The 26938-nt window shown below is 44.5% G+C and overlaps 1 protein-coding gene and 1 pseudogene across 2 annotated transcripts in view; one reads left to right on the forward strand and one right to left on the reverse strand.

Annotated features, from left to right (window-relative positions):
- Positions 1-26938, forward strand: part of LOC144805981 (uncharacterized) — a 955295-nt gene that overhangs the window by 791849 nt on the left and 136508 nt on the right.
- The window catches only part of LOC144805985 (uncharacterized), a 44739-nt pseudogene continuing 18244 nt past the window's right edge, over positions 444-26938 (reverse strand). Inside the window, exon 4 of the transcript XR_013605647.1 lies at positions 444-3469. The product of XR_013605647.1 is annotated as an uncharacterized LOC144805985 (transcript). The remainder of the gene's footprint in view (positions 3470-26938) is intronic.

The raw sequence follows: 26938 nt of genomic DNA on the forward strand, positions 1-26938 counted from the left end.
AGTTCGTCCGCCCTGGTGTTCGGCGAACCTGCAAGGCATATTAGGGACTGCGCCTTTTGTGGCTTCCTGGTTCATCTATCTGGTAATGTGGACCTTTTGTTTATTTGTCTGGCGCCTTGATGCCCCTTGAGGCTACATTTTGCACGGTATAAAAATGCTATTCATTCATTCATTCAACACTAACGTGTTTCTTTCAGATTCTGTCTTTCAGATACTAGCTTTTTTGGCATAAGGATTTTCTCCAGTGTGGAGTTTCTCATGGTGAGATAGCGTTTTTCTCTGCAGCTTTTCTGGCATTCAGAACACTCATAAGGTTTTTCATCAATATGGAGAATCGCTTATGGTTAGTGAGGTTGTGCCTATCAGATAGGAATTTCTGGCATTCACAGCATTGGTAATGCTTTTTCCCTGTGTGCGCCTGCTCATGTAGAGTGAGATTGTGTTTAAAACTGATGCTTTTCTGGCACTAAAATATTTTGATGGTGTGTTTTCTTATGGCGCTTGAAATTATCTCTACCTCTGAATCTTTTCTGACAATTAGAGCACTGATAATTTTCTTCTCCAGTATGGATTCTCATATGTTTAGTGAGATTACATTTAAGGCTGAAACATTTTTGGCATTTGGAGTACTGATAAGGTATTTCCCCAGTGTGGGTTCTTATATGCTGAGTGAGACTGCCTTTTTTACTGAAACATATCTGGCATTCAGAGCACCTATATGTTTTTTTTCCCAGTGTGGGTTCTTATATGCTGAGTGAGACTGCCTTTTTTACTGAAACATATCTGGCATTCAGAGCACCGATAAGGTTTTTCCCCAGTGTGGGTTCTTATATGAATAATGAGACTGTTTTTTTGGCAGAAATATTTTTGGCATTCAGAGCACTGATATGGTTTTTCCCCAGTGTGGGTTCTTATATGCTGAGTGAGACTGTTTTTTTCACTGAAACATTTGAGGCATTCAGAGCACCGATAAGGTTTTTCCCCAGTGTGGGTTCTTATATGAATAATGAGACTATTTTTTTGGCCGAAACATTTTTGGCATTCAGAGCACTGATAAGGTTTTTCCCTAGTGTGGGTTTTTATATGCTGCGTGAGATGGCTTTTTACCCTGAAACATTTGTCGCATTCAGTGCACTGATAAGGTTTTTCCCCAGTGTGGAATCTCATATGCCCAGTTAGAAGTGATTTAAGTGTGAAATCTTTTGGGCATTTAGAGCACTGATAAGGTTTTTCCCCAGTGTGGGTTCTTATATGTTGAGAAAGAGTTATTTTGTCTCTGAAACATTTCTGACATTCAGAGCATGGATAAGGTTTTTCCCCAGTGTGGGTTATTGTATGTTGAGAAAGAGTTCTTTTGTCAGTGAAACATTTCTGGCATTCAGAGCACTGAAAAGGTTTTTCCCCAGTGTGGATTCTTGTATGTTGAGAAAGAGTTCTTTTGTCAGTGAAACATTTCTGGCATTCAGAGCACTGAAAAGGTTTTTCCCCAGTGTGGATTCTTGTATGTTGAGAAAGAGTTCTTTTGTCAATGAAACATTTCTGGCATTCAGAGCACTGATAAGGTTTTTCCCCAGTGTGGGTTCTTGTATGCCGAGTGAGACAGTTTTTGTCTCTGAAACATTTGTGGCATTCAGAGCACTGATAACGTTTTTCCCCAGTGTGGATCTTTGTATGCCGTGTGAGATTACGTTTTAGACTGAAACATTTCTGGCATTCAGAGCACTGAAAAGGTTTTTCCCCACATTGGATTCTTGTATGTTCAGTGAGTCTGCTTTTGTAACTGAAACATTTCTGGCATTCAGAGCACTGAAAAGGTTTATCCCCAGTGTGGGTTCTTCTATGCTGAGTGAGACTGTTTTTCTCAATGAAACATTTCTGGCAATCCGTGCACTGATAAGGTTTATCCCCAGTGTGGGTTCTTATATGCCGAGTGAGACTGTTTTGGTCACTGAGACATTTCTGGCATTCAGGGCACTGGTAAAGTTTTTCTCCAGTGTGGATTCTCATATGCTCAGTGAGATAAGATTTACGCCTGAAACTTTTTTGGCATACTTTGCACTGAGAGTGGTTTTCCCCAGTGTGCATTCTCTCAAATTCAGTGAGATGAGATTTATGGCTCAATCTTTGTTGGCACAGGTAACTTTTTTCCCCAAATTGGGTTATTTTGCTTTGATTGAGACGGGTTTGAACACTGAATTTGTTCTCACAGCCCGTGCTTTTATCAATTGTATTCCTAGAGTTAATATCTCTACTTTTCTCTTGCTTATATGCCACAGTAACAGTGAACCTGATTTTAGAGTCGGGCTTGTTTAGATAATGTTCAGCACTTATCTCTAAAAGAAATTGTATGTAATCTTCTTAACACTTGAATTGAGCAAAATATGTCTGGAAGCAGCCCTGTAACACCTGTCGAAATGTTTCTAGCAGATATTAGTCTTTTGGTTATAGCCTCTCTGGCAGCAACTTATTTTGTGACTGAAGTTTTTCTCAAATCTATTTGTATAGGTTCTTAGCAATGCAGTGATAAGGTGTTAGTCTGATATTTAATGATTAAGCTGAGAAGTCACTTTTTGCACTGACGTATTGGCAGTAACTGAGGACATTAAAACATGCACAGTACTATTGTGGATCATTAGTCCCAGAACATCAGTTCCTTTTACCCTTTTTATGTTTGGTGTAAGGTTAAGGTTTGTAGTTCTGAAGACGAGGATTTATTTACATTAGCTATAGCACAAAGGTGCTCATTTAATCCATTTTGATATTTAACAGTTTTACATATCACTCCTGCACAACAGATAATGTTGAGGCGATTTACATAGAATTACAGAACAGTACATAATAAAAAAGGAAACAATCTGAGATGGTCATGAACACAATAAAGTGGTGAATTTTTAAGGTTTTCGCAAGAGTAAGCAGAGTGGATCGAGGTGTTATATCCCGAGGCAGATAGTCTCAAACTTGCGTAACTGGTTAAAAACGGTTGTTGAACAAAGGTGATTTTCCAATCTTTTGGTTGTTAGCGTGTCAGCTTCGGAGTCTTCTTTAGTGTCTTCTCTTTGATGGTATCCAGAAGAAACCTTTTGTTATAACTTTCTTTTATGCAGTGTGTCCTTCCTCTCTGGGATTACATGATGCTTTAGATGAACGTTATTCTGTCATGCTGAGGCAATTTGTCTTTCTGATAATATTTCAGATGAGGATGCTGTGATTGGTCTTTCTGCCATTATTTCTGATGCTGTGTGCACAGATATGACTTTGCTCGGGGTTAATGAAAAGCAAAATTAGAGACTTCACTTACAGGTATAGTACTCTCCTCAGCTCCCACTTCCTCGCCACACCTAGATTTCAGAAATTTTTTAAACTTAGAATGCTGGATGTCCTTCAGTTTTTCAGAATAATCCTTCTTATGGCACTAACATTCAGTTGCCTGGTGGTAAATCGTGCTTTTTTCGTCCATAATTTCAATCACCTATAGTATTAAAATTAAATAGTTAATACATGTAAATTTCTCCCAAAATTATTTACAAGCCAAATCAATGCAGAATTGCAGAATTTTTAAAATGTTGAGCTGTTCTTCTGACAGAGCAGAGTGTAGAATGGTAGCCTGAAAATACTTGGATGTAGGAGTAAGGATTTGTAGAATTTTCAACATTTTATTAAGCTCACAAAGGATACCTGTACCCTATGGAGTTGTAACATAGAATCCCAAAGGCAGAAATTAAAGTCATATGCCCTGGCACCAAACAGCTATTTAAAAAAGAATACTATTAATGACTTTTTAATGTAGATTTCTGGGATGGGAATTTCCCCTGCCCTGAGTTACCACCTACTTGTATCTGGTATCCTGACTTTTGAGTTCTGGCCTTTGACGCACGCAAATCTATTGTGTGTTGCAAGGACTATGCCTAGACCTATCACTCAAGAGTATGATTCAAGGGCAATGAAATTAAGGAGTACTTTCATGTGTTCATTTTATTCCACCTGATTATCAGTTGTTAGGTTTTTCTGCACCTGGATTTACTGGGTGCAGAAAAACAGGACACCATTTTTTTCCAGACTGAAAAATTAGACTGAAAAGACGCACAGGACTCTGGGTGCAGCAGAAGCAGCCAAGACTTTGGTTGTTTTTTTTACTAACTGGGGAAAACACACAATTCTTCCCTCTGTTAGAAAATGCTTTCCCCTTCCCTCCCCTGCTTCACCAATCCCTCCCCTACTTCACCAATCTCCCCCCAACCAATCACATGCATATATATACCTGCTGCTTACGACAAGTGGTAAATAAAAGCAGAAAAACACTATGAAATAGTGAATGGCATGTGGCTTGATAGGGAGAAGAATCTGTTCCTCGTGGCAACTGCCCAGTCCATGCAGTCAAACTAGTAACTACACGTTACTGGGGTAAAACTACCACAAAGTTAAAAAAAAAGAAATTTACATGAGATTTTCCTGTCACCCCAGTACTGTGCAACTTCTAACAAGGGGTTATGATAGGTCACGGACCGGTCCTTTGACCTGGAGGGTCACACCAAGTGTGCCCTTATTTAAGGCAGAGGACTGTCATGGGTTTAACAGCTAGAGCGGTGGTGGCAATGCACCCTGTTATAAGGATCAATAGCCTGATTAGATCTTTGCATCATGGTCAGTGGAGTGGCTTCCTACTGACACACCCATGTGTAATGCTCCATTTCTTTGCCTGTGCCCAGACTTTGAGCCAACATCCAGTGTGTGTTTAGGGTGTTGGTGTGCGTAGCATAAATGCAATGTGAGAGTGCGACAGATTAGAATGCATCTCCTGCCTGCCAGGTGTGTATACAAGTGGGACCATCTATCCCTCTTTTATACTTCAGTTTAAAGTCCTCTGTTACCAAGGAATAATGTGCTCTACAAAGTACTCAGGTGCCTGCTGTGCCACCAGGGATGGTGTCAGCCTGACAGTCTATCTAAGTTGAAGGGATATCACCTGCAGGCTGAATTACTTAATGGAGAAGCTATGTACCTGTACTGAAGAGCCTAGAAGTCTGCCTAGAAGTCTGCCTGTCTGGTAAGAAAGGGAAGGGAGTTTGACTATCCAGTAGGAGGACAAGGCGGTCCTGGAAGAAGCATGGTCGGACACATCCCCGGTATTTGTAGGGCGGGCCGGAAAGCCATTCAGCAGGACCAGCTAGTCTGAGGGACCCCCCGCCAAACCTCCCAACAGTTCAAGGCAGAAAATAAAACTCTACGACAACGTGATTGTTGAGGCCCAGTTGGACGATTGTGTGCTGCCAACTGGCCCGTTCAAGGTTGCATTTGCCAAATTCCTAACACAACAGGGTCTGAATCTACTGGCTTCCTGGAGAGCCTGTGTTGGGCTTTTAGCTGCTGAGTTTGTGACTACTCTGTGTCAGAGGCCCATGAGGGACTACAACTACCCCAGTGTCGAACACCTTGTCTGAGCTTACGCCTGTGGTCCAGCCGGCCACAGTGTGGGCTCAATTGCTGACGGGCCTCCAGAGAGGCTGCACTTACCGACAGGCCAGGTGTGACTGCTACCTTGGGACTGCTGATCTTCGGGCAACTGCAAAGAAAAGACAGAGTGGGTGCCCTACTGAATGCAGCCCTACACCCAGGACAAAAGTGCTCCACAAAAGCCTTCTGGTGGGTCACTGCTCTCTCTCGAGTGTTCGGGCGTGCCATTCAAGTGCCGGGAAACAGGAAAAAGACCCAGACAAGACTGACTCATCTTGTGAAAGGGTAAGACGCTTACAACAGAGCATATACGCATTGGGGTGACTGGAGTGACAGAACTGCACCTATACTATATTCATGATATTCCTAAATGCCCCGAGAGGGGAAGACGGTATCAGAACCGGAGGCACCTGTCTGCAGCAGATGCTAATCTGGCATGCCTGCACTATCTTTTCACCCAGACTGTCCATACAGTTGACTTTAGTGCCGCTACACAAATAGCAGGGGGAATCTGAGACCATTCGCTGGGGAAGGTGCAACTCGATGGTCCGTTGTGGACTTCATCCTACCCCCAAGGGTTGATCCGTGATATTTAAAAGACAAGACGTTCAAAGCTCGTATGAGAGATGGAGCAGACTTCTATTTTAAGGAGAACGGCCGGCCTGTTGAATCAGCTTGCGTGCTATTAGATGATTTCAAGTCAGTGATTCGGGCCAGACACAAGCCTTGATTGGGGGAATGCTGAAGGAACGTAAATTAAACTGCGAGGCTCAGGACAGGGAATGTGCTTTCATGGAGGCACGCTGGGCAAGTGGGGAATCAGTTTCTCTCCCATTACACCATGAACTGAAGCAGCACACATTAAGAACACTAATGGAAAATAGCGGGCACTGTGGAAATAACATTGACAATTGTGCCCCATCATTTCCCGGTTTCTGCCTAACAGCCATTTTTCTCATTCAGACAACCACCCATTTTGTGTGTGACATCCATTTGGTCTTCAGACCCACAAGCAAGACACCCTGCCTCTGGCACCCCCGTTCATTGACCACACATTTCTGTGGTTCTGCCAATTCCCAGAACCAGCAGATAGTTCCTGTTTTAAGAAATAGTTCCTGTTCTTTACTGCAAGCCAGAGAGCAGATGGTCTCTGTTTTACACAAGATAGTTCCTCTTTTTGACTCTTGTGGTTCAGCCAATTCCCAGAACCAGCAAGATAGCTCCTGTTTTACACAAGATGGTTCCTGTTCTTGACTCTAAGCCTGAGATAAACCCCCGAATGAGGAAGGGCCTTCAACTGAAAGAGAACACATTTCCACACATCGCATGCCCTCTCGCGAGACACAAGACACGCCCCTACCTTGACACATCTGTTGGAAATTACTGCTTGTCACTTCCCTTTTTCTTGTCACTTCTCTTTTCTTCTTTTGCCAATTGACTGAATACTGTATAAATATTCTGATGTGTGAATAAAGCTGCAGACCATTCCTGTACCCGCTTGGTGCTGGAGCTCTCCCCTTAACTCGAGTTACTGGACCCTTTTTTGTGCTCGAGCACCACGGACTCCTCTCTTTGCTTTGACTGAAATTTTGATTATTAAGTATAGAAATTCTGAGATGAGGTAATATTGAATTAATTTACCACATTAATTGGCGCCCGAATGGGTACGTTCCTTTTTCCCCACGCGCCGGCGATATTGGACCCAGTACTATCCCCTCCTGACCTTTGACGGACTTCAAAGTGCACAACGCGGGGAATTCCCACTAACTCCCTCGAGGCGACCCGGCATCCACACGAGGCGGTGAGGAAAATTGCGGAACGTCCTGAACCAGAGCCCAACCTGTGAAGAGACGAGTCCGAGGTTCTGCGAGCCCCACCTTAGAAGCTGCGCGCATTTCAAGATCTTCAAGAGGCCTTCCAGTTATTTTTTCGGTGAGTACTGCTGAAAAGTATAAAGACGAACTCACAGCTTTTGTGGGTGCGGTAAAGATACATGTTTTTGTTGGTTTCTCACCTATCTTTGGTGAGGACTGCTAAACTAGTATAAAAGACGGACTCACCACTTTCGTGGGTACGGTAAAGATATATGTTCTGTTTGTTTTTCTTTTTTCTCTCAATTCTAAATCTTTGAAAAGTCTTGCCATCATGCCTTTTTTCTCGAAAATACGTAAGATAGCAACCAAAAGGAGTATTCTTGAGAAGGAAATTCCCCTTCCTCCTCGGGATACTCCAGGACACTTCATGTATGCAAAACATGGTGTTGGTGCAATTATTTATTGTGATTTATGGGTGGATTATACTAAAGACCTAGACCACAGATATAGATGGCCTGAAAATGGTACTTTTGACATGGAATGTATTATAAAATTAGAGGAACAGTTGTGGAAGAAAAAGGGAGTCCGCCAGTCACAAAGTGACTCGGTGGAATTATGGAGAAAAGAAGCCCATAGGAGGCAACAGAAAGAATTGCATAAAGTTGAAAAGGGTAAGAGAATGTCAGAGCAGGCCAAGAAAGATCATTTACAAGAAATAGGGAAAGAAGTAGTTAGTGAAAGGAATAAAAGGGAACAATCAGCCATTTCTACTGGTTTTTATCCTGTATTGCCATCTGCACCTGAAAACCTTAACATTGCACCACCTAAGACACAACCTACCGCCCCATCACCAGAGGATACTTTCACCAATTTCCTCTTAGATACTCCACCTCCATATGAGGTTCCAGTAATTCAACACCCTCTGCCTCCGCCACCCCTTTTACAACATAACACACCACCTCTCACTCCAGAAGGGGGTGCCGTAGGTCCAGACCCAGGTAAAACAATTCCCGACTGCCCCTATGACCCGACTCCGAGCAACACAGGGGAGGCGGGCCGAATAAGTAAAATACTTCATGACTCCTGGGAAGAAATAAGACATAAACCAGCAACCGACATGTTTCTTCAAGCGGCCTCTGAGTTTCTTCGTACTGGAGAGAACTCACGAGCCATTAACGCTATGACTACAAGAAGATCACACCCTGTAAAAATGCACATGTATAGGTTCCTCCTTTGCTGTTTCATAAAAAACATACAAGCAGAGGAAAGAAATGTACCAGTTTCCCTTTTTGACTTATTAGATTCCGCATCCGACCAAACTAGTCTAGAACTTATAAAGGATGCACTAGACAGGTTCACCCATAAGGTGACCCGTATTCTGCAAAACTTGCAAACAAATGAAGAGAATAAGAAACTTGAGGAGGAAATTACTGAACCTCCTGAAAAAGTCCTACCCGTTCGTTCTTCCGCCCCTAATTCACGAACACCCCCGCCTACATTCCTCCAAGGTCACTCTGAACGGTCATCTCCAGATGAGTTATTTGAAAATACATCCAATGCATTAGAGTACTGGTTAGACCAGGAACCTCCGCTTACACCGGAGGAGGAGGAAATAGCCAGAACTGCGACCCTATGGGTCTCTCAATATAAGATATAAGACAATGATCTCATAGCCCAACTTTTTCTAGCATTACCACGCTCACATCAAAGATTAGCAAGTCTCTACATGGTACATCTCATCACACTCAATGACACTCATTTTAAACATGATCCAAGACTCGAAGATTTTCTGTCTGACTTCGCTTATAACATGTTCCTCCACAATAGTTCAGTTTTTCTCAATACATTTATAGATTTTAGACAGATATACCAGAAAACGACTGAATATAAATCTTTCAATAATACTTGTGGACCAATTAATAGACTTCCTCAAACACGCCAGTTCCCCATGAGAGAGGTCCACCCCAGAGCTGACACGAATGGCTCGCTACAACGCGTTTTTATTTATGTACCCTTGACAAAACTTGAGTTACTAAGGATAAAAGAGATGGTTCCCTCCCACTCAAAAGATCCTGCTGGATTCTTTAAAGAATTAGGAGATGTATTAATGATGGGAACATATACTCTTTTTGATATCACAGCAATTCTGAAATTATTGTTGCCATCGGGTATATATGACAAACTAAGAGAAAAAGATTGGGAAGTAGCAGGTGAACACATTAGATGGACCGAACTTCAGAATGACGAAAATACTAGAGTAGCAGGTCAAGGTATAGGAGACAGACTAAAAGCACTTCCTGGCACTATTTTGAAGGTGCTACCACAGTTACTGACAGTAAAAAAGGAGGACTGGGATACCATTTCCTCCTGCAAACAGAAACATGGTGAAGACATAGGAGATTATTACACCAGACTTGAAAAATGTTTTGCGGTAAATAGCGGCCTTACGCCGACAAGCGAAGGTTACCCGCATCTGTTGGTTTCCAAATTAGTAGACAACGCCTTGCCAGCTATTAAGGAAAGAGTACTAAAAGTAGAAAGTACCTGGCAAGCACATACACCACCACAGGTGTTACAAATGCTACAATATCACCAAAATCGCATTAGGGATGAAGAAGAAAATGATAAGAAACTCATGAAAGACACCAAGATGAAAGCATTAGTAGCCCAAACTGCACCCCAGCGCCAACAGACACCAGGTAGCCAGACAAACGTGAAGAGCACTTGTAATTATTGCAAAAAGACGGGACACTTCGTTAAAGACTGCCCTGTCTTAAAGCACAATTTGGCTACTGGTAAGACACAGCCTCGTCCATATCAGCCAAAACAGAATGTTTCCCAAGGCAGTTCAACACCTTCAGTTCCACCGACAACACAAATGGTCCAAATGAACATTATAGACAGCGACTACACTGAATACTACCCAGATTTTTCATGATGTTGCCCAGGGAGAGAAGATGACAAACTGCCCCTAATCCCCATCCCAGTAGATCAGAAAGACCCATTTATAGAGGTCCGACTTCTTGGGGAGGATAGAAAGTTTCTACTAGACACTGGGGCCAGTAAAACAACAATAAGCCATCAAGAGGTCCCAGAGGCTCCTCTCTCGGGTTCAAAAAGTATTTCTCTGGGTTTCTCCGGACAACCTGTGACAAACGCCACGTCAAAACCACTGCCCTTGCAGGTTGGTCCCCTCACGACAACTACAGATCTTATATTGACAAAATCATGTCCAGAAAATTTGCTTGGTATAAAAACATTGAAAGAATTAGGAGCTGTTATTGTTTGCTCACCTAAAGATGTCAGACTATTTCTACGAGATTTTAAGGGCCACTACACAAGTAGAGAATTAGACGAGCGTATGAAAGATTTACCACACACCCTTTGGGCCACTGATTCCACCACAGTAGGATGTATGGAAATAACACCTCACAAGGTTACACTGAAAGAGGGAGCCCAACTACCACGTATAAGGCAATACAAAATTCCACCTCAAGCTGAACAAGCATTAATGTTAATTATTCAGGACCTAATACAGTCAGGTGTGATTAAAGAAACAACTTCAAACATTTGCAATTCCCCTGTTTTACCAGTTCATAAAAAAGTGGAACCAGGAACACCACCTGTCTACAGACTAGTGGTGGATTTGAGAGACTTCAATAAATGTGTCATTCAACAGCACCCTGTGGTCCCAGACTTCTCCACTTTACTCACAGCCATAGATGCAGAAGCAACGCATTTTTCTGTCATTGACTTAAAAAACGCATTCTTCAGTATACCAATTCACCCAGACAGTCAATACCTTTTCGGCTTCTCCTTACAAGGACGAAGTTTCCAATTCGCAAGAGCTCCTCAAGGTTTCACTGAAAGTCCAAGTGTATATAGCCAAGCGCTGAAAAGACAATTGGATACTATTCAAATGCCCACGGATACAGCCATACTACAATATGTTGATGATATCCTCATTACGGCCAGATCTGACGCAGCATGTGCTGAAGCATCACTACTAGTACTAGAATTCCTAGCTGCAAATGGCCATAAAGTTTCCCCTGGTAAGCTCCAATTTTGTTTACAGCAAGTGGCATACTTAGGGCACTTGCTGTCAAAGGAGGGAAGGCAGCTTACAAAGGAACGCATCCAGCTCAAACAACAAATACCACAAAAAACAACACAGAAACAAGTTCGAGCTTTTGTTGGTCTCACCTCATATTGTAGACAGTGGATCCCACAGTTTGCACTCATTTCTAAACCATTAGTGCAGCTGACAACACTCTAGGCTGGCGCTACTCCACAATTACCCTGGACAGATGAACACACGCAAGCTTTTCAGTCTCTTAAAAAGGCTATGTGTCAAGCCCCAGTGTTAGCAACACCTGATTACACCAAAGATTTTACCTTGTTTGTAACAGAAAACTCAGGTACAGCACTATCAGTCCTGACCCAACTTCAAGCAGACAGACATAGACCATGTGGTTATTTTTCAAGTACATTAAATCCAGTAGCACAAGCATTACCTGCATGTCTCCAATCATTAGCAGCTACTGCACAAGCTATTAGACAAAGCGATGCTATTGTATTGGGACCTCCTCTGATAGTCCAGGTCCCACACGCTGTAGAACTTCTGCTAAACAGAACGCAAACACAGCATCTGACAATAGCCAGACTCACCGGATATGAGATGACGCTTTTTCAGCCACATATTGAGATTAGACGATGCAACATTTTAAACCCAGCAACACTGTTGCCACTGACCTCTCCTACTGAACAACTTCACGATTGTATTGACATAATTGATTTAGTGACCAAGCCCAGACCAGATTTACAAGGTACTCCCCTTTCTAAGGCAGAAATTACACTTTTTGTTGATGGTTCTTGCATGAGACCCCCACTGGAGAACTAGCAGGAACCTATGCCGTCACAAATGGTACAAACACTTTGGAAGCACACAAGATAGAGATACTGTCGGCACAAGCAGCCGAACTCATAGCACTAACACGAGCATGTCACTTAGCAAAAGGAAAATCAGTTAACATTTACACTGATTCACAGTACGCTTTCGGGGTTGTACACAACTTCGGCACATTATGGAAAGAGAGAGGATTCCTCACATCACACGGGTCTAAAATACAGCATGCTACACTCATCACTGCCCTCTTGTAGGCCAGTCAGTTACCAGCGAAAGTTGCAGTATTAAAGTGTAAAGCGCACACAAAAGGAACCGATGAAATATCAAAAGGAAATGATTCCGCAGACAGTGCAGCCAAATTAGCAGCAAACACAGAATTGAATATACTACACCGCCAATACGCAATACGAGACCCCTTTTCTGACATCCAGGGTGTCCAAAGTCACACCACACCACAGGAACTGCTAGAATGGAAGGAAAAAGGAGGGGTCCTTACAGATCAGGGTTGGATGACACCTGAAAAAGCAGTATGGTTTCTGCCGGATGCTATGGTACAGGTTATAATAAACACCATACATGGACCAGCGCATCTGGGAGAAAAAGCAATGTTAGACAGCATACAGAACATATGGCACAACAAACATTTGAGAGCTGCAGCCAAACAAAAAGTTAAAACGTGCATGATTTGTAATCAGTTCAACCCAGGTAAAGGCACAAAGGTGGAGCAGGGTGGATTCCAACACCCTGACCATCCATTTGAAGTTCTCCAAATGGACTATATCCAGATGGCGAGATGTAGAGGTCACAAGTATGTGCTAGTTGTAGTATGTGCTCTGACCAGATGGACAGAAGCCTATCCCGTCCCAGATTACACTGCAACGACAACTGCTAAGCAACTAGTAAGAGAATATTTCCCGAGATATGGGTTGCCCCACGTCATCTACTCAGACAACGGCCAGCCCTTCTCCTCTGAACTCATGAAGCAAGTGTCTCTTCTGTTAGGGTACACTTGGAAATTTCACTGTATAAGACATCCTCAAGCAGCAGGTCTAGTAGAGAGACACAACCAGACTTTGAAGACAAAATTAGCCAAGATATGTACAGACAAAGGCGTGGACTGGATGGTAGCCTTACCGGTTGCCCTCTTCTACATGCGTATGGTAGCACATTCCAGAACTGGTCTAGCTCCGTATGAGGTGGTCTTTGGCAGACCACCACATATGTGGGGTACGCCAATGCCTAAAAGAATTACTGATGTAGACAGCAGAATATTGACTGATTACCTGGCTTCCTTGATGTCTGCACTCCAATCTTGTCGTTCACAGGTCGTTGCAGCCTTCCCTGACAAAACCGCCCCTGGAGAACACACCATCCGACCCGGCGACTGGGTGATGATAAGAAACTTCGACAGGACCAGTCCTCTTCAGCCCAGGTGGAAGACTCCGAAGCTCGCGCTCCTAACCACGCGGACGGCGGTGAAGGTCGAAGGCAGGAAGGGCTGGCTACACGCGAGCCACTGCCGGAAATATTTTGGACAAAGAGACACTGTTGTCGGCGACACTGCCAACCCTAGTGACATTGTAACAGAACAATCTTTTGTGCCCTTGGAACTGACCCCACAACAAGAATATAAATCAAAGTTGAGGTCTGCCATCCGGACTCTGGCTAATTAAGTCCACTGGGCGCAGGTCCAGTGGTGAAGCGGTTGGAGCATGGGGATGGATTTAAACACCTTGACTATGTGGGAAAAAGATAGAATGAAACGCAGAAACAAGAACTTTAAGAAATTGCGTAGTGGTTCTATCATATGTTTAATGATATTGTTTTTCTTCATAACCATTATGACGTGTCTTGGTTGGATCCTCCACACTGTTTTTCCTCCAACACCACACACCTCTCATGCACCCAACAGCACTCAGGAACACACATATCATGACCTACCCCCTCATGAACAAGCCCATAGACTAGCCTTGCAAAACAATACCTTTATACAGATGTTACACTACACTAATCAGGCCAGCAATAGCACAAATTGCTGGATATGTGGCCGCCTCCCACCTCATCAGACAAAGGGAGGGATGCCTCTTTTCCCCTTTCCATTTTCCTATAATGGGACTTGTGAAGCCTGGTTCGCCCTAATAACAGCTGACGATACTACCCCCACCTCCTGCCCTGACGGAAATAATTCATGCAAGAATGGGTGGCCTTGGGGGGACTTAAACAAGGTACTTAATGCTGCCTGTTACCCAAATGAGGATGGAAATCCTCAGGCGACAGGTACAGTCCTAGAAAGTGAAGAATACAGCAAGGGAACATGACCATGTCCTACAAGATGTTTAATATCAAACCTAAAAAGAATGCTGGTCCCCCTTCCATCTCAGTCTCACCAGTAAAAGGACACCTGTGCATCCAGAAAAATGGCTCTGTTCCATTAGGACACAGTGACTGTCATACCACTATAAGCTTTGAAGACAGAGGAAAGTCCTCATTTCTAGCATCTCGCCATACTTATTTCGTCTGTGGCCAAACGGCCTATGTGTAGCTGCCCTTGAACTGGGGGGGAACTTGCTATATAGCATTCCTGTTACCCCCTGTCTTTGTGGCCAATCCACTTACCACCGAGACCTCCTAGTGCCCCATGTCAGACATAAAAGAACGATCGATACCTCCTAGGTTGACCAAACAGAAACCTCATGGGAACAGTATACAGATTTTAACAAAGGGTTTTTCTTCTTTGTTGGCCCTGTACAGAACAGCAAGCCTATACGCTGTTGTAAACCAGACGGCTGTTGTAAACCAGACGGTGTCTGCCCTGGGGAGCTTAACCCAGGAGCAGTCCGCCATACGATTGGTTACTCTCCAAAATCGCCTTGTCCTTGACATCATCCTGGCTGACAGAGGCGGAGCCTGTAAAATTATAGGTTCTAGCTGCTGTATATTTATTCCTGATAATTCCCCATCTGTATACACAGCCATAACAAAATTACACAAGATAGCCGTAAGTTTACATCAAGAACCTGGCACTTGGACGTGGTCTGATTGGTTCTGGAAGGTAATATCGTCCTGGGGATGGCAACTGCTGTCAGCAGCAGGTATAATATTCCTGATAATAACTGGATGCTGCCTTTGCATCCAATGTGGTCCTGCCCTGTGCGATCTATGCGCTGCAAACTGCATTCCTAAACCACTTGTCCAGCAGAGAGAAAGGGAAAGAATTATGCTACAAGAATGTATAGATGATCTCATGCAAATTGAGATATAATGTAGGTACACTCTGGGGCAAGGAGGAAATGTGGAAATACAATTGACAATTGTGCCCCATCATTTCCCTGTTTCTGCCTGACAGCCATTTTTCTCATTCAGACAAGCACCCATTTTGTGTGTGACATCCATTTTGTCTTCAGACCCACAAGCAGGACACCTTGCCTCTAGCACCCCCGTTCATTGACCACACATTTCTGTGGTTCTGCCAATTCCCAGAACCAGCAGACAGTTCCCTGTTTTAAGAAATAGTTCCTGTTCTTTACTGCAAGCCAGGGAGCAGATGGTCTCTGTTTTATACAAGATAGTTCCTCTTTTTGACTCTTGTGGTCCAGCCAATTCCCTGAACCAGCAAGATAGCTCCTGTTTTACACAAGATGGTTCCTGTTCTTGACTCTAAGCCAGAGATAAACCCCCGAATGAGGAAGGGCCTTCAACTGAAAGAGAACACATTTCCACACATCGCATGCCCTCTCACGAGACACAAGACACGCCCCTACCTTGATACATCTGTTGGAAATTACTGCTTGTCACTTCCCTTTTTCTTGTCACTTCTCTTTTCTTCTTTTGCCTATTGACTGAAAACTGTATAAATATTCTGATGTGTGAATAAAGCTGCAGACCTCTCCTGTACCCGCTTGGTGCTGGAGCTCTCCCCTTAACTCGAGTTACTGGACCCTTTTTTGTACTCGAGCACCACGGACTACTCTCTTTGCTTTGACTGAAATTATGATTATTAAGTATAGAAATTCTGAGATGAGGTAATATTGAATTAATTTACCACAGCACTCATGCGCTGGCTACCCAGAATTGTCTCCATGATGTTGGTGATAAAGCCAATGAGTTGCTTGCATGGTTAGAGAGACAAGACAAAGGACGGAACTGGATCCTTGAGGACTCTGACAACAAGGGGAAGGAAATACTGGGAGAGACTTCCTGAAAGACCTGACCCTGCCAATGCTAACGAGTGAGGACCGAGACGCACTAGACCAAGACCTGACAGTAGACTAAATAAATAAGTCAATAGGAACCTTGCAAACAGGGCAAGTGACGGGGTCCAATGAGCTCCCGTTAGAATTATATAAAAGCATGATGGATAAAATCAGGGAATGCCTCCAGAGGAGGTTTCAGACTGCCTGAAAATAAGGGTGTCTCCCGGAGGACCAAAGAGCATCTAAGGTGGTGGTCATCCCAAAAAAGGACGAACCAGCAACTGAGTGTGGGTCTTATAGGCCTATCTCCCTGCTTAATTTTGAGACTAAGGTCCTTGCGTAGGCCCTGGCGATCTGCCTGCAGACAGTAATTGCAACAGTGGATCATCCTGATCAATCGGGCGTTAGGCCACACCAGGGAACGTGCTTAAATCTCCGACACCTTAATGGAGTACCACATGCAATAGGGGATTCCTTTGCTGAACCAGTGGCGCTGCTGTTAAGCTCTTGTATGTGGCACCTCTAGCGCGCATGCGCGTCAATAATACAGTCTCATGAGTCTTTGCCGTCCGACAGGGATGTTCCATGTCTTCTATGCTCTTCACACATGTTTGGGTTCACCAGGACCTCTCATATGGGGTATTCCAGTTGATTAGGAGTGGGATGTGAGAATCTCCGTCTACTCAGGCGTTTTGTTATATGACACATAGCCAGCCTTCTCGAGTGAACGAATCCTACACATTTTTCACATACTTGGAGATTTTTCAGGAGATAATATCAACTAGAAGAAGTCCTTAATATTCCTGCTGGTGGCAGGGACCCTGCGGCTGCACTCTAGGTGCACAGTTAGGGAGGCACTACATGGCTTTAAATATTTGGTTGTGTTCATTACAAGAGAGCACAGGCAGGAACATACTCCCGAAATTAGACCAGCTTTGCTGGGATGCCGCACACTTGCGGGCGCTCCCGCTCTCCTTACTGGGCTGGGTGGCCCTATTTAAAGTGATGACCCTTCAGGGTCCTGTACATTGTGCAAAAAATGTCCTTTAAGATCCCACCAGACATTTTTTTCAAAAGATAGTCTGAGAACTTCGGCTCCTGTTGTGGGATGGTGGCACGTCACGCTGAGTAAGTTGCAGAGGGGAGTTTATTAAGGTGGACTGGCGGTCCGGAGCATTCACAAGTATTACTGGGTCACGCAGCTGGTGGCAGTCAACAACTGGGTTTTTGCGGACTGTGAGGATCCTGCTTACCGGGTAGATAGATTGGCCATGGACAAGAGAGGTTATCACACCCCGGTGCTGTATCGAAGAAAGTATGAGTGCACCCTGCCTACTCATACTCAAACATTGGTAAAGGTGTGGAAAGAGGCTACCAGGTATTTAGGTTGGGAAGGTAAGCTGACTGAAATTATTCCACTGTATGGTGGTGATCTCTTAGGTGCCGCTGGAGTATTGCAGGGCTTCACAAAATGGGGATTGATTAGCTTAGAGCGGCCAGGCGATGTGTGGGGGGACAGGCGCGTGTGTCCTTCACGATCCTACAACAAAAGTATAAATTAGGTGACTAAAAACAGTTCTGGCATTTGCAGGTGGCCACGCTCTGCAAAGTCACATCCGGGAAGGGGGGCACTTGCCTGATGCATCCCTACTGGAGGATCAGCTACTAATTGATCTCCTGACCGAAAAAGCAATCTCAACCATCTATAGGAAGTTGATTTACAATTCTCTGGATGCCTTGTGGACGCGGAGAGCTGTGTGGGAGAGAGATACAGGCACGCTTGGCGATGGCGATTGGGTTGAGGCCATTCAGGGTGTCAGGGAGTTGGCAATTAGAACTAATTTTTGTCTAATTTAACTACAGATACTGATACTGCCAAATCAATGACCCTGTTTACATTAAAGTGCAGCTTGAACTCAGAGTTCAACAACAGACTCGATTGAATAAATGACCAGAAGACTGCTTATCTTGCCAAGACACAGGTACTTTGTAAATCTCTTTTTATTGAACAAGTGCTCAATCGATGGTGTTGACACTGAAAATACGGTGCACATTAGTGAGAGTGATTAGACCAAAAACACAAAGTCTGCAAATATAGAGTGAGTAACATAGCTTGGCTTGTCCTGACACTCCCTGGCCAGATCACACTACATAAAACTAGATTGCCCTTTATCGAAGGCAGGTAGTCCTCCCAAGGTTCTGGAGGTCGCTGGGCTGCAAGACGACTTGCCTTTTGGTTCTGGATCCTCCAGGGATGCAGACAGGCCAGTAGGACTGGGACCAAGACAATAGTTCTCTACAGATCCTCACCAGCAGAGAAGGCTGCAGTGCCCTTAGGTCGCCAAGAACTGAAATTCAGGGTCTGGGGATGCCATCTAAAATCTTTATTTAAGGGTGTTACAAGGCAGTAACAGGTAGAGGCTAATGGGCCCCTTTCCTGGGGTGTCTACACCCTCTATCATGCCCACCTCCTGTGGGAAGGGGACATAGTCCTAGCCCTGATTGGATAAGTCCCATCATCTTCAAGATGGTGGGCACTACAAAGTGTACATCACCTCGCCTCCAGCACCTGAGGGATGGAGTCAACAGAGGGGGCGGGGGCACACCTCCTGTTCTATCTAAGGTTTCCCACCTATCCTTGCACCTAAAAGGGGGTGAGGCCAGGAAGATCGCTTGCTCCCTCTAACAGGAGAGGCTGGGGTCGCATTACAAAGGCAGCAAGGCCTTTGAAAATCCTTGCCACAGATAGCTCTTCCTGACCAGGGGGAGGTGTGAACACCTCCACCCAGGAAAGGCATCGTTATCGACCTCGAAGTACACAGGCACTCTCCCCATGAAGACAGAACACACTCTGGTGGTAGCAGGCTGGCTCTGGCCAGTCGGTGACCACACTAAGGAGTGGTAGATTTTACGGGACCCCTCTAAGGGGCACTCTTTGTGCAATTTTTAATAAATCGGACACTGCAATCAGCGCAGGTATATTTCCTAGGACAGCGAAAACTATACAGCAGGTCTTGCTCACAGCCCTTATACTGCGACTGCCACTACCGAACATTAATCTTGAATTGTTAAAGCAGGGCCAGGATCTGGACAGGAGCCAATGAACAGGAGGGCAACTCACCAGATAATAGAAGTCTTCTGTCTTCACACTCACCTAGAGAGAACAATGCCATCCCATGTATTGCATGAGAAAGAGGCCACAACCCTCAGTGAAACACTCACCTCTCAGATGTGATTAGTTAATAAGAATAAAATGAACAAAACGGGTCCCTGTGGACCCCACAGATACACCATTCCTACCAGTACTATAAATGCTTGGGGTCCCGCAGGTAAACCTAACAGTGCTACAAAGGCGTAGGGGCCCTACAGGGGCACCTTACCCAGTGCTACAAATGCTATGTGCTCACTGCAGCAGGACTTAGCGCTCTAGGGCAGCAATTAAGTTGCTTGGCATTCATCTACCCTTAGCTAAGCCACGTGATAAAGGCAGTAGCTCAGGATGATTCTCCTCGATCAGAAGTAGCTCTCACTATCAAAAAGGTGAAGACCCTGGTATAACACAAACGCAGACTTGCGGTTAGGCCCTACCACGACATGCAGTAAACTATTAATTTATGTATCTGTAGGATTAGATTGCATTGCAAGTTAATTCGTATGTCACTATTTTCCGCACACAACATACAACATAGATTCCTCACGAGCGCCCCCTGATGAAGGGAGAACCCCCAAAATGAATTGGGGCATACTGAATTTGAATTTTTACTTGGGGAACAGTGGATTTTGAAAGTGATTCTATGAGAATTTAATATGCTTAACCTGGAATACAAGTGGATTTGCTCCCAAGGGAAGGAGACATTGATGCACTTTTACGGGTACAAGCTGTGGAGCAGGAGACACAGACCTGATCTAGTCTGGAGCTATATAAACAACTGTAGCCAAATACATTTCCCTTCTGGCACGCAATGAGCGGATTACATAAACACTACAATAATGAATGAAAAATACACGGCATGCATAGACAAGGTTTGCTATGTAACCTCTGGACTCCTGTAAACGTAAACAAACACCAGTAATCAGACACTAGGGACATCACCTGAAGCTCCTAAGATTCTCCTTTTGTTTGGTATCTTGTTTTTGGAAGGTGGGTTTTTAGGATAAGCTATTTTTAGGCGTGTCTTCTTTTATTCCAGGATGGGGATTAGTTTTAGCAATGTCAGCTTTATACTCTGCATACCAAGGCAGTACATAAAATGCAGCCTGCATACAACAATCCATGGCTGTATCCCATAAAACATCCTTACCTTTTAACAAAAAGAACCCAAGACCTTCTGGACTTTATTCAGTTAACCAGACGCATCTCCCAGTCGATTGACATTAGTTATAGGACTCAGCGTTAAGGAACAGAAATGCCTCACAGTAGCCAACAATCCAGCACCTAAAAAAAGAGCGCAATAAAGGTGTCTGGTCTCTGTCACAAGGGTTGGTAGTTAAATGCCACTCTAGATTTTTACATAGTGACTTTTCCGGGCTCAGCTCTGTAGGATACCAAAGGGCGCCAGTCCTTTGTTTATTATTAGAATGCGTTCTAAAAGGAGCAATGTTATCAAAGGCAAAATTTAAAGCCTTACACCAGTCCGCTAAGGTGTGGTTTATGTCGTGTTCCTTTGAGGTTACAGAGAAATTCAATTTTTCAGCGATAGGAGTAATGCGCTGCCATTGTCGAGAGACTCTTTTGCTCAGGTCTTGTTTCTCAGGCAACCCAGCTTTAGGTATTTGAAAGAAGAGTACTGAGTGGTCAGTCCACGTCAAAGGCATGGGCTTCACAAGTCAGTGCAGTAGACGTGGTGAAGATTAAGTCCAATATTGTGGCGCGCCGAGTGAGTAGAGCCTGTAATCTTTTGTTGCAGTCCTCAAGTCTTTAAGTCTGATAATAGTTTTGCTACTTCCATATCTAAAAAATCTTCTACACCATAATTAAAATCCCCAAGCAGGAGAAATGTTTGTGATGACTACACATAAGTCGCTAAATAAAATAGTCAGGTTCCAAACAACTAGTCTGCTAATTTGCCCCTACAGCTCTGGATGTGGGGCTTGAAAGACTTACTCTGCTCAATCGGGGAAGTCCTCCTGCAGACCGGGATATCAAAAAGATACAGCACAGTCTATAAAAAAAACATAAAGATGGTATATACAATAAAAACAGAAGCAGCCAAGTTTTTGTCTTTAAAAGTATTAAGAAGTACTAATGCTCTATTTTCATTTGCCTGCAAGGTCCGCTGTGTATTCCTTATATATTTCTTTGAGAGAAAGCACGAGTGACTGAGCGAAAGGGCTATAGATCTGTTACCACAATTCCTGGAGGGAGACGGGGAAGTCATGTTTGGTGGCTGCCAAAACCATTTTCTACTTTTCTAGGTTTAGGGATGCTTATAGTTTCGTTGCTTGCTGTTGCATTATTTTTCTGCTTTTTCGAGTGTGTTATACTCATTTTTTTCCTGCACTTGTACTTTGAGGAGCTGTTCCTGGCCGGGTTGGCCATTTTGTTCGGCCACACTCTCCCTCTGGGAAGCGCTCTAGTCGCTGCAAGCGTCCTGCCTAACCCCTACTCAATGGCCCCAGATCGGATGCGTGCAGCTCGCTTAATCTTCCCAATGGCCCCCAGCGCCGGGATGCCTCCAGGTAGCTGTGCGGTTTACAAATACTGGATTTACTAGTTACTATTTATTTTACACAATGTTTCTTACTGAAACATGGCTGCACATGAGCTCTGGCCCTGATGTAGCTGCAGCTTTACTGTTTAACTATGCTATAGTCAGGAAAGGCAGGGACTCCAAGACAGGTGGTGGCATTGCTATAATTTATAAAAAGTCCTACATGTGCAAATTTGAAGACCTGCCATTTACGAGCTGTGAGGCAGCTTTATTTAAGCTTGCCCTGACCCCTAAGTTCACCTTCTCAGGCATACTAGTTTATCGTCCCCCCGGGCCATCCGGTCCATGAGCTTCATCCTTTCCTGACCTAATAACCCCTTTTCTCTTAAATGCCACTGACTTCTCCATCTTGGGCGACCTTAACTTAGGCTTGGATGACTCTGCATGTACTAATAGCGCTACTTTTATCTGGCAGCATTGAATATTGCACTTTGCAACTCCGGTCCCATTCATTAAGGCCACCTACTCGACCCTATTTTCTCCAGTTTATCCAACATTCAAAGCCCATCAGCTCTTCCCTTATGTTGGTCTGATCACTTTGCGATTGGCTTGGTTTCGAGATCTCAGTGAACTCACCTGTAGCCGCACCTAGCATCAGGAAACCAACTATGAACTGGGGAACTTGACATTGAAGCTCTCAATAAGATTCTGTCTTCCACTGCTCCTATCACAAAACAAATGTCTGTCACTCTTTCGGGTGTCGTCCAAAAGTGGCTTTTACATGCCATTGATACCTGTCTTCCACCCTCTATTAAGAAGGTGAACAACCACCGCCGCCTTGCCCCTTGGTTCACCGAGAATTTAAAAACAGAGAAAATCACATGCAAAGCTTTGGAAGGACGCTGAAGGAGGAACTATGCGCCCGACAACAAACTTGCATACAAAATGGCAAAAAGAGAATACCACACTCTGTAAGTCAGCTCGTGCTGAATATGTCTCCTCGACCATCTTTAGTGCGCTGAATTGTTCCAAGACATTATTTACAATGGTCAAAGAACTTTCTGGATCTGAAATTCAATCTACTCCCCCTTCCTTGAATGGTTTACAATGTGAAGACGTGGCCAGATTCTTCCTCCAAGAAGTAGAGAAAATACACTCTGAAATGAAGGGCATAAACCCAGGTACCCCTCTTCAGCAAGCACCTACATCCCCTCAAGTAGCCAGAACCATCTCTCACAGAGACAACAGGATCCCTGAATCCACTAATAAACTGGAAACGTGGTCTCCATTAGATATGAACTCCCTTATATGACTCATATTCAGTATTAAATCTGGCTCACCCTGTGACCCTCTTCCGATCTCGGTGCTCCAGCAGCTTGAGTCGCTTTCACTCACAATAATCATGGAACTCTTGAATGCCTCCTTACAGGAGGCAATGGTTCCCCAGAGTGGAAACACGCAATGGTGCTTCTTCTTCTGAAGAGGGCTAACTACCGGCCTATTTCATTGCTCCTTGCAAAAAGAACAATGGATGGACAGTATGCAGAACAATGTCATACATTCACCCCAGTAGAGCGATCTGGGCCTAAATCCATCGTTTTTTTCCTCACTATCCCATTCCAGTTTGGACCCAGCCATATGGAAATCAGTCTTGACCCTGCACCCAATGGGAACAGTCTAGCTGCCAGGCCAGGTCCTCCCTGGACTGGAAACAAGCATCCTATGACCGGTTTCAGGCTTTCAACCCTCATCAGCCAGGATAGCTTGACTTCAGTGGCATGAAGAGCACGGGACCCACGTCTGGGAATACCCGTCCCACTTGGGGTGACAAATGCAACAAGCATTTGCAATGCAATAGGTCTCGCATTAGGAAAGTTTGAGCTATTGGTATTGTAAATGGCAAAGTTTTTATTTATGTTTTTTTTTTTTTAAATAGCTAAATTAATAGCTTTGTCATTTACAATGCCAATAGTTATAACTTTCGCAAATGTGATACCTATAGCATTTGTAATGCAATATGTTTTGTATTTACATGACTTACATGTATTGATATTACAAATAACAATGGTTTTTAATTTTTTTAAATAACTAATACTTAAATAAAAGTTATTGTAATTTATAATGGAAATAGCTTAAACTTTTCTAAAGAACTTTTGTGAAATTATGTTCAGTGTATTTTATTGTGACGAAAATCCAAGAACAGAAGTGAAATATTAACATCTTTTTGTGACATTTGCAATAAAGCTTGAAACATTGATAGCGTATATTTGAACCAGTTGTTGTTGAATGGTTGCACAGATTGATTCTGTGAGGAAAGACAACGTCCTTCCAGACAATGTATTTCACAAAAACAGAACAGTGCTTAGAAGCATTAGGGAGCCAAGTGAAGCATTCGTTGGAGTTTTCTCTTACCATACAACAACGGAGAGGGCAGGGAAATCTTCGCCAGAGCGCGTGCTGCAGTCTGTCCAGAGCTTGCGCCGCCGGCCTGCGACCAGGAAGTCAGGCAGGCCGGCCGGGACAACTGGAAACAGGAAGTAGGAGGGCGGGAGCCTACCCCGCCTCCCACGGAAGAGCCGCGATTGTTTGGAGCACCGGAGAAGGCAGGAGCCTACCCTGCGCCCCGGTGCCGAAGAAGGGAGGAAGAGTCCTGCTGCAGGTGAGAGCCGCTGCACCAAGGAAGCCGGTGAGTGGGGCTTCGCCTTCTTGCTGGGCTGCGAGGGCGGGGGGCATGTGTGTGCGTGCGCGCGTGCGGCGGCGGGCTGTGTATGTGTGTGAGCGTGCGTGAGTGTATGTGTCTTGGAGTCTGTGTGTATGCGTGTGTGTGTGTGACTGTGGGATGGGGTTGCCTGTCTGGGTGCCTGCGTGTCTGTGTAAGTGCGTGTGCGCGCGTGTGTGTGTCTGTGTGCATGCATGCACGTTAGGCTGATGGGAGGGAAGTGCACGGCGCGGCGCAGGACGGAACGTGCGCGTTCGCGCACACAAATCCAGGAAAAAAGCTCGTACCACTTTCTTGTCCCTCCTTCCCCCCAGACTGATAACTATACGTCTCCAGCTGGACACATGCATCCTTCGGATGCATTACCAGCGAGACCCAAAAAGAACAATTGATGGTCAGAATGCACAACAATATCTTATAGTCACCCCAGTACAGCGATCTGTGCCTAAATCCATAGTTTTTTTTGCTCACCATCCCATTTCAGTTTGGATCCAGCCATATGCAAATCAGTCTTGACCCTGCACCCAATGGGAACAGTCCCGTTCTGCATTACGTCCATAAATTGTGTGTCTTTTGCTTTCTCACCCTAAGTGCGCCAGGTATGCCCAGAAGCGGGTCCCGGGCTCACTGTTCCACTGGAATCAAGCTATCCTGGCTGATGGGGGTTGAAAGCCCAAAATTGGTCCTAGGATGCTTGTTTCTGGTCCAGGGAGGACCTGGCTTGGCAGTTCGGACTGGACTGTTCCCATGAGGCACAGGGTCAAGACTGACTTGCATATGGCCCAGTCTAAACTGGGGTGGCATGGTGAGCAAAAGAATTATGGATTTAACCCAGATCTCTTGACTGGGGGTGAATGTTTTGATTTGTTCTGCATTCCGTCCATCAATTGTGTGTCTTTGTTTTTTATTTCATTGCTCCCGGCCTTCTTGAAAATCCCAGAAAGACACATTAATTCACAGCTATCTCAGTATGTCGAGTCACAACATTTTTTACACTCATTTCAGTCGGGCTTTAGAGCCAGCTTTTCAACTGAAACTACCCTTCTTGAAGTTTCGGAAAGGCTGCAACACCGTTAAGATTCTGGAGACACGATGGCCCTCATACTACTTGATTTGAGAGCAGCTTTCGACACGGTGTCTGACACCGTGTTAGTGAAAGCCTTACGATCTTTTGGTGTTACTAGGCCGGCACTCAACTGGCTTATCTCTTTTCTCACCATCTGAACGTTCCAGGTCTTCGCCCCAACGGCCAGTTCTGTTACTCATTCCTCTCCCTGCGGGGAACCCTATGGCTCCATTCTTAGCCCTTTGTTATTTAACATGAGTGTCAGACCTCTGGCTGACATTGCAGAGGAGGCGGGCTGACCCTGTTGTCCTATGCTGACGACACCCAGATAGTCTTCTCTCTCTCTATGGAGAGGGTGTCTGAGACATCTGCTCTCCAGATGGGGTTGAGTAAAATTGCATACTGGATGCAGGCCAATTTTCTCAAACTCAGTGGAGAGAAAACTAAGGTCCTGATTCTGGGGCAGAATAAAGAACTTTGGGGTCCCTAAAACTAGCCTACTGAAAAACTTCTTTTTACATAATTATATTTTCTTTTTATATAATGAAAACGTAGCTGAAATAACACCTGTACTTCACTTGATAACTTATCCCCGATTCTCCTGCACTTAGAAGCATGATCACAGTGCACGCACTCTTCAGCAATCACCATCACTGGGAAGAGATCGGCTCAACCAATCAGCACGTGCTCTTCAGTCATCACTGTGAATAGATCGGCTCAACCAATCAGCACGTGCTCTTCAGTCATCACTGTGAAGAGATCGACTCAACCAATCAGCACGTGCTCTTCCGTCATCACTGTGAAGAGATCGGCTCAACCAATCAGCACGTGCTCTTCAGCCATCACTGTGAAGAGATCGGCTCAACCAATCAGCATGCTTAGAATGCTGCCACTAATACTGTCATTTGTCTGCATTATAGGCCCTGTGAGAGTGAGAAGTATGGACATCGACCGGAAAGTAAGAGTGTGCCTATCTGGGTGTGGTATGATGAGGGAGAAAGGATATAAACTTGTTTTTAACATGCCGTCTGGCATTAACAGTTATTAATTGTCTGTCCCCTCGTTGCATTCCCTCGCCTTTGGCTCTTTCACTTAACAGCAGTTAACATCCTTTGCAGGGCGTTAATCTTGTTTGTTA

The sequence above is a fragment of the Lissotriton helveticus genome, assembly GCF_964261635.1.
Source record: "Lissotriton helveticus chromosome 1_1 unlocalized genomic scaffold, aLisHel1.1 SUPER_1_unloc_38, whole genome shotgun sequence".
Lineage (NCBI taxonomy): Eukaryota > Metazoa > Chordata > Amphibia > Caudata > Salamandridae > Lissotriton > Lissotriton helveticus.